Genomic DNA, 14,447 nt, shown 5'->3' with positions numbered 1-14,447 from the left:
GAATTTAGTACCTATGTCTTCTTCTATGTAATTAATTGTTTCAGGTCTTATGTTTAGATCTTTGATCCATTTTGAGTTAATTTTAGTACAGGGAGACAAACTGTAGTCCAGTTTCATTCTTTTGCATTTGGATTTCCAGTTTTCCCAGCACCATTTATTAAAGAGGCTTTCTTATCTCCATTGTGTGTTGTTGGCCTCTTTATCAAAAATTATTTGACTATATATATGTGGTTTTATTTCTGGGTTTTCTATTCTGTTCCATTGGTCTGAGTGTCTATTTTTCTGCCAATACCATGCTGTTTTGATTGTCGTGGCCCTATAATATAGTTTGAAGCCAGGTATTGTACTGATTGTACTGCCCCCAGTTTCGTTCTTTTTTTTTTTTTTTCTTTATCATTTTTCTGAAGCTGGAAACAGGGAGAGACAATCAGACAGACTCCCGCATGCACCCGACCGGGATCCACCCAGCACGCCCACCAGGGGCGTTGCTCTGCCCACCAGGGGGCGATGCTCTGCCCATCCTGGGCGTCGCCATATTGCGACCAGAGCCACTCTAGCACCTGAGGCAGAGGCCACAGAGCCATCCCCAGCGCCCGGGCCATCTTTGCTCCAATGGAGCCTTGGCTGCGGGAGGGGAAGAGAGAGACAGAGAGGAAAGCGCGGCGGAGGGGTGGAGAAGCAAATGGGCGCTTCTCCTATGTGCCCTGGCCGGGAATCAAACCCGGGTCCTCCGCACGCTAGGCCGACGCTCTACCGCTGAGCCAACCGGCCAGGGCTTCATTCTTTTTCTTTAGGATTGCTTTGGCTATTCAGGTTTTTTTATAGTTCCATATAAATCTGATGACTTTTTGTTTCATTTCTTTAAAAAATGTCATTGGAATTTTGATGGTAACTGCATTAAATTTGTATATTGCTTTGGGTAATATGGCCATCTTGATTATACTTATTCTTCCTAACCAAGACCAAGAACAAAAATATTTTTCCGTCTCATTATATCTTTTTCGATTTCCCTTAACAATGGTTTATAGTTTTCTTTATATAAGTCCTTTACATTCTTTGTTATGTTTATTCCTAGGTATTTTATTTTTTTTGTTGCAATCGTGAAGGGGATTATTCTTTTGAGTTCCTTCTCAAATGTTTCATTGTTGGCATATAAAAAGGCTATTGACTTCCGTATGTTAATTTTGTATCCTGCGACCTTACTGTATTGGCTTATTGTTTCTAGTAGTCTTTTTGTGGATTCTTCGGGGTTTTCTATGTATAGGATCATATCCTCTGCAAAAAGTGATATCTTTACTTCTTTTTTTCTGATATGGATGCCTTCTATTTCTTTATTTTGTCTGATTGCTCTGGCTAGAACCTCTAGTACCACATTAAATAAGAGTGGAGAGAGTGGACAACCCTGTCTTGTTCCTGATTTAAGGGGGAAAGCCTTCAGTTTAGTGCCATTTAATATGATGTTAGCTGATGGTTTATCATATATGGCCTTTATCATGTTGAGATATTTTCCTCTATACCCATTTTGTTGAGAGTCTTAAACATAAAATTGTGTTCTATTTTATCGAAAGCCCTTTCTGCGTCTATTGATAAGATCATGTGGTTTTTGTTCTTTGTTTGTTGATATGGTGTATTACATTAACCGTTTTACGTATGTTGAACCATCCTTGAGATTCTGGGATGAATGCCACTTGATCATGATGTATTATTTTTTTAATATGTTGTTGTATTCGATTTGCTAGTATTTTGTTTAGTATTTTAGCATCTGTATTCATTAGAGATATTGGTCTGTAGTTTTCTTTTTTGTGTGCCATCCTTGCCTGGTTTTGGTATGAGGGTTATGTTGGCCTCATAAAATGTGTTTGGAAGTATTGCTTCTTCTTTAATTTTTTGGAAGACTTCCAGTAGAATAGAAACCAAGTCTTCTTTGAATGTTTGATAGAATTCGCTGGTATAGCCGTCTGGGCCTGGACTTTTATTTTTGCAGAGGTTTTTAATGTTTTTTTCTATTTCTTCTCTACTAATAGGTCTGTTTAGGCTTTCTGCTTCTTCTTGACTCAGTCTAGGGAGGTTGTATTGTTCTAGGAATTTATCCATTTCTTCTAGGTTGTTGAATTTAGTGGCATAAAGTTTTTCATAGTATTCTACAATAATTCTTTGTATATCTACGGTGTTCGTGGTGTTTTCTCCTCTTTCATTTTGGATTTTGTTTATATGAGTTCTTTCTCTTTTTTCCTTGGTAAGTCTTGCCAAGGGTTTGTCAATTTTGTTGATCTTTTCAAAGAACCAACTCCTTGTTCTAATAATTTTTTCTATAGTTTTTCTGTTCTCTATTTCATTTATTTCTGCTCTGATTTTTATTATCTTCTTTCTTCGGCTGATTTTGGGTTGTCTTTATTCTTTTTCTAGTTCCTAAGGTGTGAAGTTAAGTGGTTCACTTGGGTTCTCTCTTGTTTGTTCATATATGCCTGAAGTGATATGAACTTCCCTCTTATCACTGCTTTTGCTGCATCCCATAGATTCTGATATTTCATATTTTCATTTTCATTTGTCTGTATATATCTTTTGATCTCCGCACTTATTTCTTCTTTGACCCATTCATTTTTTAAAAGTATGTTGTTTAGTTTTCACATTTTTGTGGGATTTTTTCCCTCTTTTTTGCAGTTGAATTCTAGTTTCAAGGCTTTATGATCAGAAAATATGCTTGGTACGACTTCAGTTTTTCTGAATTTGCTGATGTTGTTTTTGTGGCCCAACATATGGTCAATTCTTGAGAATGATCCATGTACACTGGAGAAAAATGTATACTCAGTCACTTTGGGATGAAATGTCCTGTAGATGTCTATCACATCTAGGTGCTCTACTGTTTTGTTTAAGGCCACTATATCTTTGTTGATTCTCTGTTTAAATGACCAATCTAGAGCTGTTAGCGATGTATTGAGGTCTCCAAGTATGATTGTATTTTTGTCAGTTTTTGTTTTAAGGTCAATAAGTAGCTGTCTTATATATTTTGGTGCTCCTTGGTTTGGTGCATATATATTAAGAATTGCTATGTCTTCTTGATTCAGTGTCCCCTTAGCCATTATGAAATGGCCATTTTTGTCTCTCAGTACTTTTGCTGTCTTGTAATCAGCATTATTAGATATGAATATTGCTACGCCTGCTTTTTTTTATGTTATTTGCTTGGAGTATTGTATTCCAGCCTTTCACTTTGAATTTGTTTCTATCTTTGTTACTTAGATGAGTTTCCTGTAGGCAGCAGACAGTTGGATTTTCTCTTTTAATCCATTCTGCTACTCTGTGCCTTTTTATTGGTGAGTTTAATCCATTTACATTTAGTGTAATTATTGACACTTTGAGTTCCCTATTGCCATTTTATAGATTGCTTTCTGTTAGTTTTATGTCTTGTTTGATTCTTCTCTTTCATTTTTCTATATTTTATTTTTATTTGGTTGTATTCCATACATCTTTCCTCTGTTGCTATCTTTTTTAAATCATGTGCTTCTGTGGTGGTTTTTTCAATGGTGGTTACCTTTAAGTAATGAAAAGGGTTCTTACCCTGTTCATTGTAGTGCACTATTTTGTGAGTACCTTTGGATTTCATCGTCCTTTGCTACTGTTAATCTCCATCCTCTCCCCCCCTTTCTTTTTGTTGTTGTCACAGTTTAAGTTTAGTTTTATTGTGTTCTTTTTGGAGATTTTACTTGTGGCTTTTTTTTTGTTTTGTTTTTTGTATCTGATTGTAGAACCTTCTTTATTAATTCCTGGAGTGGGGGTTTTCTGATGATAAATTCCCTCATCTTTTCTGTATCTGTGAATGTTTTTATTTCTCCTTCATATTTGAAGGATAGCTTTGATGGGTATAGTATTTGTGGCTGAAAGTTCCTCTTTTTCAGGACTTTAAATATTGGGGTCCACTCTCTTCTAGCTTGTAGATTTTCTGCTGAGAAATCTGATGATAACCTAATGGGCCTTCCTTTATATGTTGTATTCTTCTTTTCCCTGGCTGCCTTGAGAATTTTTTCTTTGCTGTTGGTTTGTGTCAATTTCATTATGATGTGCCTTGGAGTAGGTTTGTTAGGGTTAAGAAAACTCGGAGTTCTGTTTGCTTCTTGAATTTGAGGCTTTAGTTCTTTCCACAGGCTTGGGAAGTTCTCATCTATTATTTGTTTGAGTATGTTCTCCATTCCTTTTTCTCTCTCTCCTCCCTCTGATATAACTATTATTCTTATGTTATTCTTTTTGATGGAGTCAGATAATTCCTGTAGGGCTATCTCATTTTTTTAAATTTTTGAGTCTCTTTCTTCTTCTCTCTGTTGTGCCTCAAGTTGCTTGTCTTCTATTTCACTAATCCTACCTTCTGTCTGGCCTGTTCTATTAGCTAAGCTTGTTACCTCCTTTTTCAGCTTGTGAATTGAGTTTTTTTATCCCTGTTTGATTTGTTTTTATAGTTTCAGTTTCCTTGGAAATATATTCTTTGTGTTCATTGAGTTGTTTTCTGAGCTCCCTAAATTGCCTTTCTGTGCTTTCTTGTATATCTCGGAGGATTTTTAGGATTTCTATTTTAAATTCTCTGTTGTTTAACTCCAAGGTTTCCAATATATTAAATTTTTTCTCCATAGATTTTTTCTCATCTATCTGTGTTACTTCTCTTTCTTTTGTATCCATGATATTCGATTTTCTCTTCCTTAATGACATCTGAGGGTGGTTTTGTTGATAGTATTAATGAGATTTAATAAAGAATAAAAAGTTAAAAAAATAAAAATCAAAAAGAGTTGTTCTTTTTAAAAAATTAATAATTAAATTAAGAAAAATAAAATTAAATTTAAATTTAAAAAAAAGAAAATTATTCCCCCCCCTTTTTTCCTCTCCTCTACTCTCTGCTCTTTCTTGAGAAAATCTTGTGGTGAACTGTGAATTTTATTGTTCTAAATAGAACAAACAATGCCTGTAATGGAGGGCCTGAATTGGGGAGAAGTAATAAAGGGGCAAAAAAGTAAAAAAATTAAAGGGGGTACGGACCCACAAAAAGGAAATAAGAAAAAATTTTGTGTCAAGAATAAAATGATTTGCTTTTAGGTGTTGGTTGCCTAAGAGTTATGATGAGAGGAATAAGAGCGAAACAGGAAAATGGGGGGACAAATTTAAAAATTACTATTGTATTTAATGGAACAAGAACTAGATAAAATGGAGAGCCAGGGATGGGAGCACTGCTAGTGAATTAAAAAGGTGAAGTAAAAACCCCCCAAAATGCCACAAACATAGGTTTGAATCCCAGATAAGATAATTTGTTTGTTATTGAGGTTTTGATGAGAGGAGACGTAAAGGAGAAAGGAAGAAACTAATATAGAGGGAGAAAAGAAATAGAGAGAAAAAAAGAGGGAACCACTAAAAGAATTAAAAGGAAAAAAGAGGAGAGAGAGAGAGAGAGAGAGAGTTAAGGGTTTTGGAGTGCAACCCTCATAAAGAGAAAGGAAGAGGAAAGAAAAGATAATGGCAGATGTAACACTTATGGGTAGTGTAGTTCAAGGAAAGGAGAGAATAAGACCGGCAAAGAGTTAAACGACCAAATTGGAGGAGGAAAAAAAAAATCAAGAATGAAGATAAGAGAAACAAACGAACAAATATAATAAAATGGGATAGGTTATAAAGTCTCTGGATTATTCTTGATTTTGAGAGGTTATCTTCTTGCTTTTTCTTTTCTCTCCCTCTTCCTGGTCGGTGACTCTGTACCCCGGGTTCTGCCCCTTTGGCATGCTCAGGTAGAGGTTTGCAGTTGATAAGTCTCTATGGCGATGTCATGTATTGTGCTTCAGTCTCGTTGGCAGTCAAGGCTCATTAGCATTTATAGGCTCCGACAGTGAGAGAGTCCGTGTTCCTGGAGCCTCTCTCCTAGTCTTTCCTTCCTCAATTAGTAGCCTGATAATCCAGCTATGGGGTTGCTGCTGCCTCTGCCTGGATAGTAAGAGGCTCAAAGAGCTGGCAACTCCCCACTCTATTCCCACTCAGCACAGGGTTCTGGGTAAGGCTCAGTCAGTCAGAGCTGCTAGCATAATCAGGCGGGGCTTCCGCCCACTCAAAGACCTCTGGCTCTGCCACTCTGTCCAGTGACACGGTCTGGTGCCCACTCCTGGGGCACTTGGAGGAATCTCTTGCCCACTCTCTGTGCACGCTGACCAGGATATCAGGCCGGCCGCCTCACCCTCTGAGTGAAACCTTCTGCCGCTCAGAAAAGTTCCAGCGTTGGAATTGGCTTTCAGTCCCTCCCCGTGTGCGGCTTTTTCAGGGTGCTGGGGCAGCCCGGAGATTCCACTTTCAGCTCACACAAAGGCCCCTGACTCTGCCTCTCTGTGGGGTAAGACGAACGCCCTCTGCTGAGGCACTCGGAGCAATCTCTCGCCCACTATTTGCGTGCGCCAACCAGGAGGTCGGGGAAAATGGCTGCCCCACTGTCTTTCTTTGTCTGGGTTTGGTGTGAGTGTTAGCTTGTATTGTGTGGGTTGCCACAGGCACAGTTTTTCCTCAGCTTCGATCTCCTTGCCACAACCTGGTTCGGCCGTTTGTGCCGCGGCCTGGATCTATTCACTCCCTTTGTCCACCTTAGTTTCTATACTCTCAGTTCCTAGTGAAAGTGCAGCCCTGTTTAGGTTAGTGAGGAAGGCGGAGCATTTCTTACTCTCTATTTCCTTTGGGGTTTGATTATATATTTAGCCAATTTTTCACTAGACCATACCTTTGGGTGTATTGCGAAACATCTGGAGGCTCCAAGGATAGGTTTTTCTGTTTCTGGTTGAAGATCTTATTGAGTTTTGAGGGAGATTTATTGGTATCACTTCCTACCACGCCATTACTCTGACATCATTGACCTGCCACTATTTTGACATCATCTCTGATTAGATTTCTAGAAAGTTCAACCAATACCTAGAGTCTTCACAAGACTCTTTATAGACTTAGGAGCCTGTCTATTCAGGACTTTAATATAAGTTAACACTACCAGTTTAGGAAAATAAAATTACAAACCAATATCCAAAACCCATGATACAGTGTAAAAAATACTACTTAGGAAAATTAATCTATATTTGAAAACAAAACAGTGGAAACATATTCCAGATTCTTAGTAATTAAGCTTACAATACTGGGCTCTCATGAGGCTGTGATGGCACTGTCAGAGAGCAGGCAAAAGAGCAGATTCTCATGCTTTTCCTCCAAATTAGTCTAGTTTACTCTCCCAAGTAACATAAGAGATGATATCATATTGATTTATTCTAATTAGGAATGATAATTTTAAATGAAGTTTATAGGAAACTATATATTCATTTCTTTTCTGTACTGCTAAACTAGAAATAGTTACCTAGAATTTCTGTAGAAGAATAGAATGCTTTGAATTGAAGTCTTTTGGTACAAAGATTTAAGTTCTTTTATTTCATAATTTTTAGTAACCTGCAAGGCTATCAGAATCAGGAAAGACTTTTGATAGAATATTTAGCAATAAAGACATTACCTAAAAAGCAATATGTAGGTGAAAAGGCATTATCATTGATAGTTATACAAATGCAACAATTCAGACACATATTTTTGCAACCATAGAAATTATGAATATATTTTTTCTCTTTAAATAACACTGACCTATAAAGGAAGCTCAATTTCTGTTCCCTGCTCTACAGGGAAGACAGAGGTCCTATGGCGAAGAAGAAGAAATAAGAGTCACACTTGGGTATTCTTAATTTTAGTTGAGGTAGGGCCCCCTAACTGTTCCTGGGACCAGGATAACAACAGCCATAACAGACTTTCAACATATTTGTTTATTTTTTAACTTTAAGACCACATAGAATGAGTACACATTATAGAAAACTCCATGTAATTTTGGGTTGTATACTTGTAAAGTTCCATTCTATCTTATCTTTTTCATTATAAATATCCAGTTTAAGAAATAAATTTGCCTATTTATTCCCTCTTAGTTCTTTTTCTCATTTGCTTTCCTTTCTTCCACCCTTTTTATTGTAAAGAGAAGGAAATCAGACCTCAAGTGATTAGAGGAGGGCATGCTTGACCTTTCTAAATCTTATTCATTCTTAGAAAGTTGCATTTTGTAGGTAGTAAATAAAATTTTTCTTATATCTACCCATAAACAAATGCTGGCTTTTTAAGTTAGAAGTTATTATATTCCTCAGCAGTTGCTGCTACTTATTTTGCAATTTTTTTTCACATGCAATAAAAAATTGTCATTTTGTCTAAATATAACAAGAGGACACTTCCTGAATCTACCTAGGAAGTGCTCAGTTAACCAGCCTCTTAAGCATCTGCTAAATTCTAGGGCAATGGGATGCTGAGAATAAGCTCTGGATATAGAACTGGATTGACAATGTGTTTCTAATCCTAACTAGCTGTGCAAGTTCTTAACCTATTTGTATTTTAGTTTCTTTGTTTTTAAAAGACAATAATAGTACCTTCCTTATAGAGGTGAAAGAGTTAAGTAACATAAGATATCAGGCTGATCTTGTGACTGTGTTCAATCCATTCCTTGCCCTTCTTAGCTCTACTTTGTATCACAGAGGGGGCTGACTCCTCCAGGCTGTATTCCCTAGGCTCCTGTATTGACAGACTGCTGACTGGTTGAAGATTGAGGGGGTGGAAAGAAAGAAGAAACCAGGGCATTTCTCCCATCCCTTTCTGCTTCAGGGATATTATTGGGTAGCAGGTACATGGCACCAGCACTTGCTGAAAGGACCCACCTAACCTCTTATTTCTTTCAGGTGTTCCTAATCTGCAGAGCTCCTGCAACATGACCCCATCCTTTTGTGTCTCCATCTTAGGGTTGACAGTGGCTTTTTGCTATCGCTGTCTGGCTAACCTCACTCTTCCCAGTTTGGCTTTCAGTTCCTCCAGTCACTCATATGACCAATTCCCTAAATTAATATTACTGTTGTAAATTCTTATAGTGGATTCTATTTTCCTGGTAAGTTTCTTACTGATGCATCTGTATAAAATATTTAGTATAGTACTTGGCCAATAATAAGTTCTTTTTATATGATAGGTATAAACAAATATAAACCAAGTAGTAATTAGTAAATCCATAAACATTTTAAGCATAGGAAACAAAACCACAGGCTCACAAAACCTTATCTACAATTCCAAAATCCATAAAGCTCTGAAAACTTGAATTTTTAAAAAATAAGTTTGTGGCAAACTCATTTGACTGCAAATTCTGACCTGACCTGACATGAAGCTACCTAGAGTATTTATTTATGCCAGTTAGTGTGACTTTACTTATGTTCTATTGCATAAAAATTGATGTGTGTGATTTCAAGAGACTGACCAAGGTCCACTGGGGATGTTACATAACAACAGAATGTGTACATACTCTCTGTATGCACTTCAAAATATTCTGAATTCATAAATCCATTGGACCCAGGGTTTGGAACAAGGGGATTGTGTGGCTATATCAGATTTCAGAAAAAGAAACAGTTATCTTTGAAATGGGCCATACAGCATTGGTAGAATGGATTAAATAGAAGATAGGGGCATTCTGAGTAAAAAAATAAAAGTTATGAAGAAAAATATGGAAACAGGAAAAAATGATGTGAAAAATGCTAAGCAGAAGTCAGAGAAAATAAAGAATAGAGAATGAATAAGATATGAATGAAAAAAGTCTTTAAATATTCGATTACATTGTTAAGAAATGGCGAACCCTTGGAGAATTTTAAACAGAAGAGTAACTTATATTACATTGTGCTTAAAGGAACATTAAACTAGGTAGGTTGGCCTAAAGAGAAAAACTTTTGAAGATGCAGAAACATTGAACAGGTTGCTTAATAAGATAACTACAATAGAAGCAAGGTAATGGTGTTCCAAACAAAGTATACATATGGAATCAACAGGGCTTGATAATTGATTGCATATGTGGAAGAGAAAGTGTGAAGGTTAATTTTATGTGCCAACTTCCTGGCCTAAGGGATGCCTAGATAGCTGGTAAACATTATTTCTCAATCTGTCTGTGAGGATGAGTCCAGAAGAGGTTAGCATTTGAATCAGTACACTGAACACAGAACATTGTCCTTACTGATGTGAATGGGCATCATCCAGTTCATTGAGAGACTGAATATTATCAAAAAGGCAAAGAGAAAATTTGTTCTCTGCTTGAGCTAGAACATCCATCTTCTTCTGCCCCAGGACATTTGTGTTTGTGGTCGTAGGGCCTTTGAACTTGGACTAAGACTTATCTGCTCCATTGCTTCTCAGACCTTTGTGTTTGAATTAGAACTCTCCCACTGACTTTCCTGGGCTTCCATTTAGCAGACGACAGATGGTGGGACTTCTCAGTCTTTATAACTGTATGAAAGAATCCCTCATGATAAATCTCTTTTTAAATATCTCCTGTTAGTTCTGTTTCCCAGAAAAACCCTGACTAATACAGAAGGTTATTTAGAATGATTAAGTTTTTGCCTGAGAAATTGAAAGAATAGTGTTACCATTAGCAATATGCAAGGGAGGAGGAAGAGGAAGTTTGGGGGAAGATGGTATGTTTAAGTTGTGACATATTAAAGACAGAGGAAATGATGCAATGTTTATAAAGATGTTAAGTAAACATTAACTTTACTGTAGTCATTTATGGATTTATGAGTTCGTGAGAAAAGCAATTTCAAGTATGTTCTTCATTTGAAATCAACATATAAAGGTCTAACTTCAGACCTGATGAATTTGCTTTGGTAAAGCTCTTCAAAACAAAAATCTTGCCAATGCTAGAATTTATATAAATACCCTTTAACTAAAACCAGAAATTCCTCTTTTCATATTAACAATTAATTTTCTCAGCACATATACCACATTTCCAGAATTACAAATTCAATAAATACATAATTACAAAAAAAATTCTAAAGTGAATTCTATGGTTTTGACTTCTTGTGAATTTGGAATTACCATTTTAAGATGATACAAAAATTATTCTTCTTCAAAAGTAGTGTATTAAATAGACATTTATCCCTTTCCTTTGTGAAATGTCAGTCACAAAACCAGTCATATTTTTGTCATTGCTCAAGTACCACAGAAACTGCAGTGTCATAGAAACAGATGCACTTCTTTAATTATAGAGAAAGCATCTTGCTTAAAGGCAAACAGTTTCAATATTAAGACTAGTTCCTTTTAAGTGGGTCTCCTTGTGGCTGGAGTGGGATTTGCTGCAGCAAATACATATATCAGTTTGCTAGAGCTGCCATAAACAAATACAATATCTCATAGTTTTGGATGTTAGAAGTCCAAAATCAAGGTGTCAGCGGGTTGGTTCCTTTTGAGGTCTGTGAAAGCAGAATTTATTCCAGGCTTTTGTTCTTGACATGTAGATGGCTGTCTCCCTCTGTCTCTTCACACTGTTTTCCCTTTATGTATACATGTCTCTGTATCCATGCTTCCCCCTTTACAAGGATTATCAGTCGGATTAGATTAGAGCCGACTCTTATGATCTCATCTTAACTTGATTTCCTCTTAAGGACCCTATCTCCAAAGAAGGTCATATTCTGAGGTAGTGGGGGTTAGAACCCCAACATATTTTGGGGGGGGCACAATTCAGTCCATAACAACACACATCATAAGGCATGTCCCTAGGACTCATGAATCCTTAGGCCCTACAACAACATAGAATGAGGCTGTGGAGTGTCCTAAGAACCAGATGGAAAGCTCGCTGTCCAATAGATGTGATGGATCTGCTGGCTGGTAGGAGGCCACAGACAGCTCGAGCAAGGAGGAAAACTGATAATCAATTGAAAGATGATTATTTGTATGCTGAGTCCTTTTTAATCTTTATTTTATTATGTATATATATGTTTTTTTATTGAATTTATTGAGGTGACATTGGATCACAAAACCATACAGGTTTCAAGTGTACAGCTTAACAAACCATCATCCACATACCACATCGTGCACCCATCGCCCGAGGCAAAGTCTCTTTATGCCCCATTTATTCAGACAGCAGATATTTGTGGAACTCCTAATATGCATTAATCACGGGAATGGAAATACAGAGATGGTTTAAAAGTTCTCACAGTTCATCTGAAAAGGCATGTAAGTGTGAAACCAATTGGAGAAACATTAAATGGCGGGAGAGTTAAAGGCAGAGAAACGTGCACCCTCTGGGAAGGCAGGGGAATCTCTTTAAAAAAGATAATATTTAAGTTATAGTCTTCAAATATAAGTAAGACTTTCCTAAGCAGAATGGAATTTGGGCGGGGAGAACTGATACTGTCTTTTTAAAAAAATTGATAGTATGTTTATTATGAAAATTTTTGCCTTGATTTAGATTTTAAGAAATTACATTAAAATATTTGTCATGGTTTCTGAGTTTTTTGGTGCTCTTTTAAACTTGAAGTGAATGCCTTGCTCTTTCTTCTCATCCTAGTTCTTTTTCCGTAACAGTCATGGAGTTGGGAAAGACAGAACTTTTTCCCTGAAAAGGTGACAGTTTAGAGCGGTAGAGTGAAGGGTGAGAGGTGGCGGTGCAGGGGAGCTGGAGTGTCAGAGACAGGGCGACAGTCAGATTGTGAAGTGGGTGATATCAGCCTAGATTTCTGGTTTTGATTTTTCAAAAGAGTTATTGGAAGTCTTTTTTAAAAATCAAGAATGATAAAATCAGATTTCATTTTTTGGAAGATCACTTTATAGAGGGCTGAGTGGAGGGAGCAAGACTTGAAAATAACAATAAACTAAGGGTTGTTTTCAAGATAAGAAATAAGAAATACTGAAAACCTAAAAAGAAGCAATAAAGATAAGTATTATATTGGAGATAATAAGATCTTATATTTCATTTTTAAATAAAAATTTTTCATGCTAATTAGAAATTAATACTTTTTCTTCAAGAAATACTCATTTGGCCAAGATTAAAAAAAAATCATCATCTGATCTTCTATCTTTTAATATTTTACTTGTGTTTAACCAAGCTATAAAATGATGGTAAAGTGCAATTTTATTCTTCCACTACATAATGTGTTACCTGATGAAAAATTGCTTTCTAGGAAACCTCAGAATTCATTTTGTGTAGCATGCCACTACCTAGTTAAAAATAAAACAAAACAAAACAAAAGGCAAAATAAATGCAAAAAACTGTGAGCAATTAAAAGTATCTTCTAGTCACTCAAGAATTGACTCTCAAAACTTTACAAACTCTTTTCAACCCTAATAAGGAGAAAGCTTCTTCACTACATAAATATTCATCTCATTCTACTGTAAGTTTTTCATTTGTTGACTTAGCAACTGTCTTTGAAAGGGTTTTTTTTTTTTTTTCAATTATAGGTTATAAGGAGTACACGTTGATTTACCTAGTAAAAGAAGCATTCTTGAAGGGCAATTTGCCCAAATATAGGTTGACCAGGATTGTGTCATGTTTTATTATTAATTGTACTATTATTTTTTTTGAGAGAGGACTTAGAGTAACTATACTGAGGAATTAAGATATGAAAATGATAAAGGTCAGCTGGTGATGGCATTTAACATTCTCGATCAGTTTGTACCGTGTCATCGGTAAGAGTCATAGCTATAAAAGTATGAAGTTAAAAAGAACAGAGCAAAGGCTACAGTAAGTTTGTCCTAGAAAAATATGAGTTACTTTGGGAGGTAATAAATAACTTTATTTTGGTAATGACTTCTGGCCTACTTGGAGAATAGTATGTAATAGATGCCTATTAGGGGCATCTTGGTCATGAACCTCAGTGCCAAGTGCCTTATCTTGAAATTTATTATCTCTTATTTCAGTGGACAGAGAATGAATTGTTGAGAAGCTCCTCTCAGTTTGGAGAATAAAACCTTTTCTAAGCAATTAAGAAAATGAATAGGCATCTGTAGCAGATGTTAATTGGGGTTCTGTAGTCATCCTTCCCTTCTCCTTTGTTTTCTTTTATAATTTTATAGTTTTATATTTAGGTCTATGATCCATTTTGAGTTTTTTAAGGTTATATTCCTCCTTGTTTTCTTCCTTCCTTCCTTCCTTCCTTCCTTCCTTCCTTCCTTCCTTCCTTCCTTCCTTCCTTCCTTCCTTCCTTCCTCCCTCCCTCCCTCCCTCCCTCCCTCCCTCCCTCCCTCCCTCCCTCCCTTCCTTCCTTCCTTCCTTCCTTCCTTCCTTCCTTCCTTCCTTCCTTTTTTTTGCATATGTATGTCCAATTGTTCTTGCCCCCTTTGTTGAAAAAAAATTCTTTTTCCATTTAATTGCCTTTGCACCATTGCCAAATATCAACTAACTATATTTATGCCTATGTCCTTTTGGATTCTTTATTCTGTCCCATTGATCTTTGTCTTGTCACTGATATCACCCTGTGTTGATCACTGTAGGTTTATAGTAAGTCTGAAAAGATCAGGTATTGTGAGTTCTCCAACTTTGATCTTCCTTTGACTTTGAATTGTTTTGGTTCTAATTCTTTTGCTTTTCCATATAAATTTAGAATCAGCTTGTTTATATTTTCTGGGAAAAA

This window comes from Saccopteryx bilineata, chromosome 2, assembly GCF_036850765.1.
Source record: "Saccopteryx bilineata isolate mSacBil1 chromosome 2, mSacBil1_pri_phased_curated, whole genome shotgun sequence".
NCBI classification, from domain to species: domain Eukaryota; kingdom Metazoa; phylum Chordata; class Mammalia; order Chiroptera; family Emballonuridae; genus Saccopteryx; species Saccopteryx bilineata.
This window is presented reverse-complemented; position numbering follows the sequence as displayed.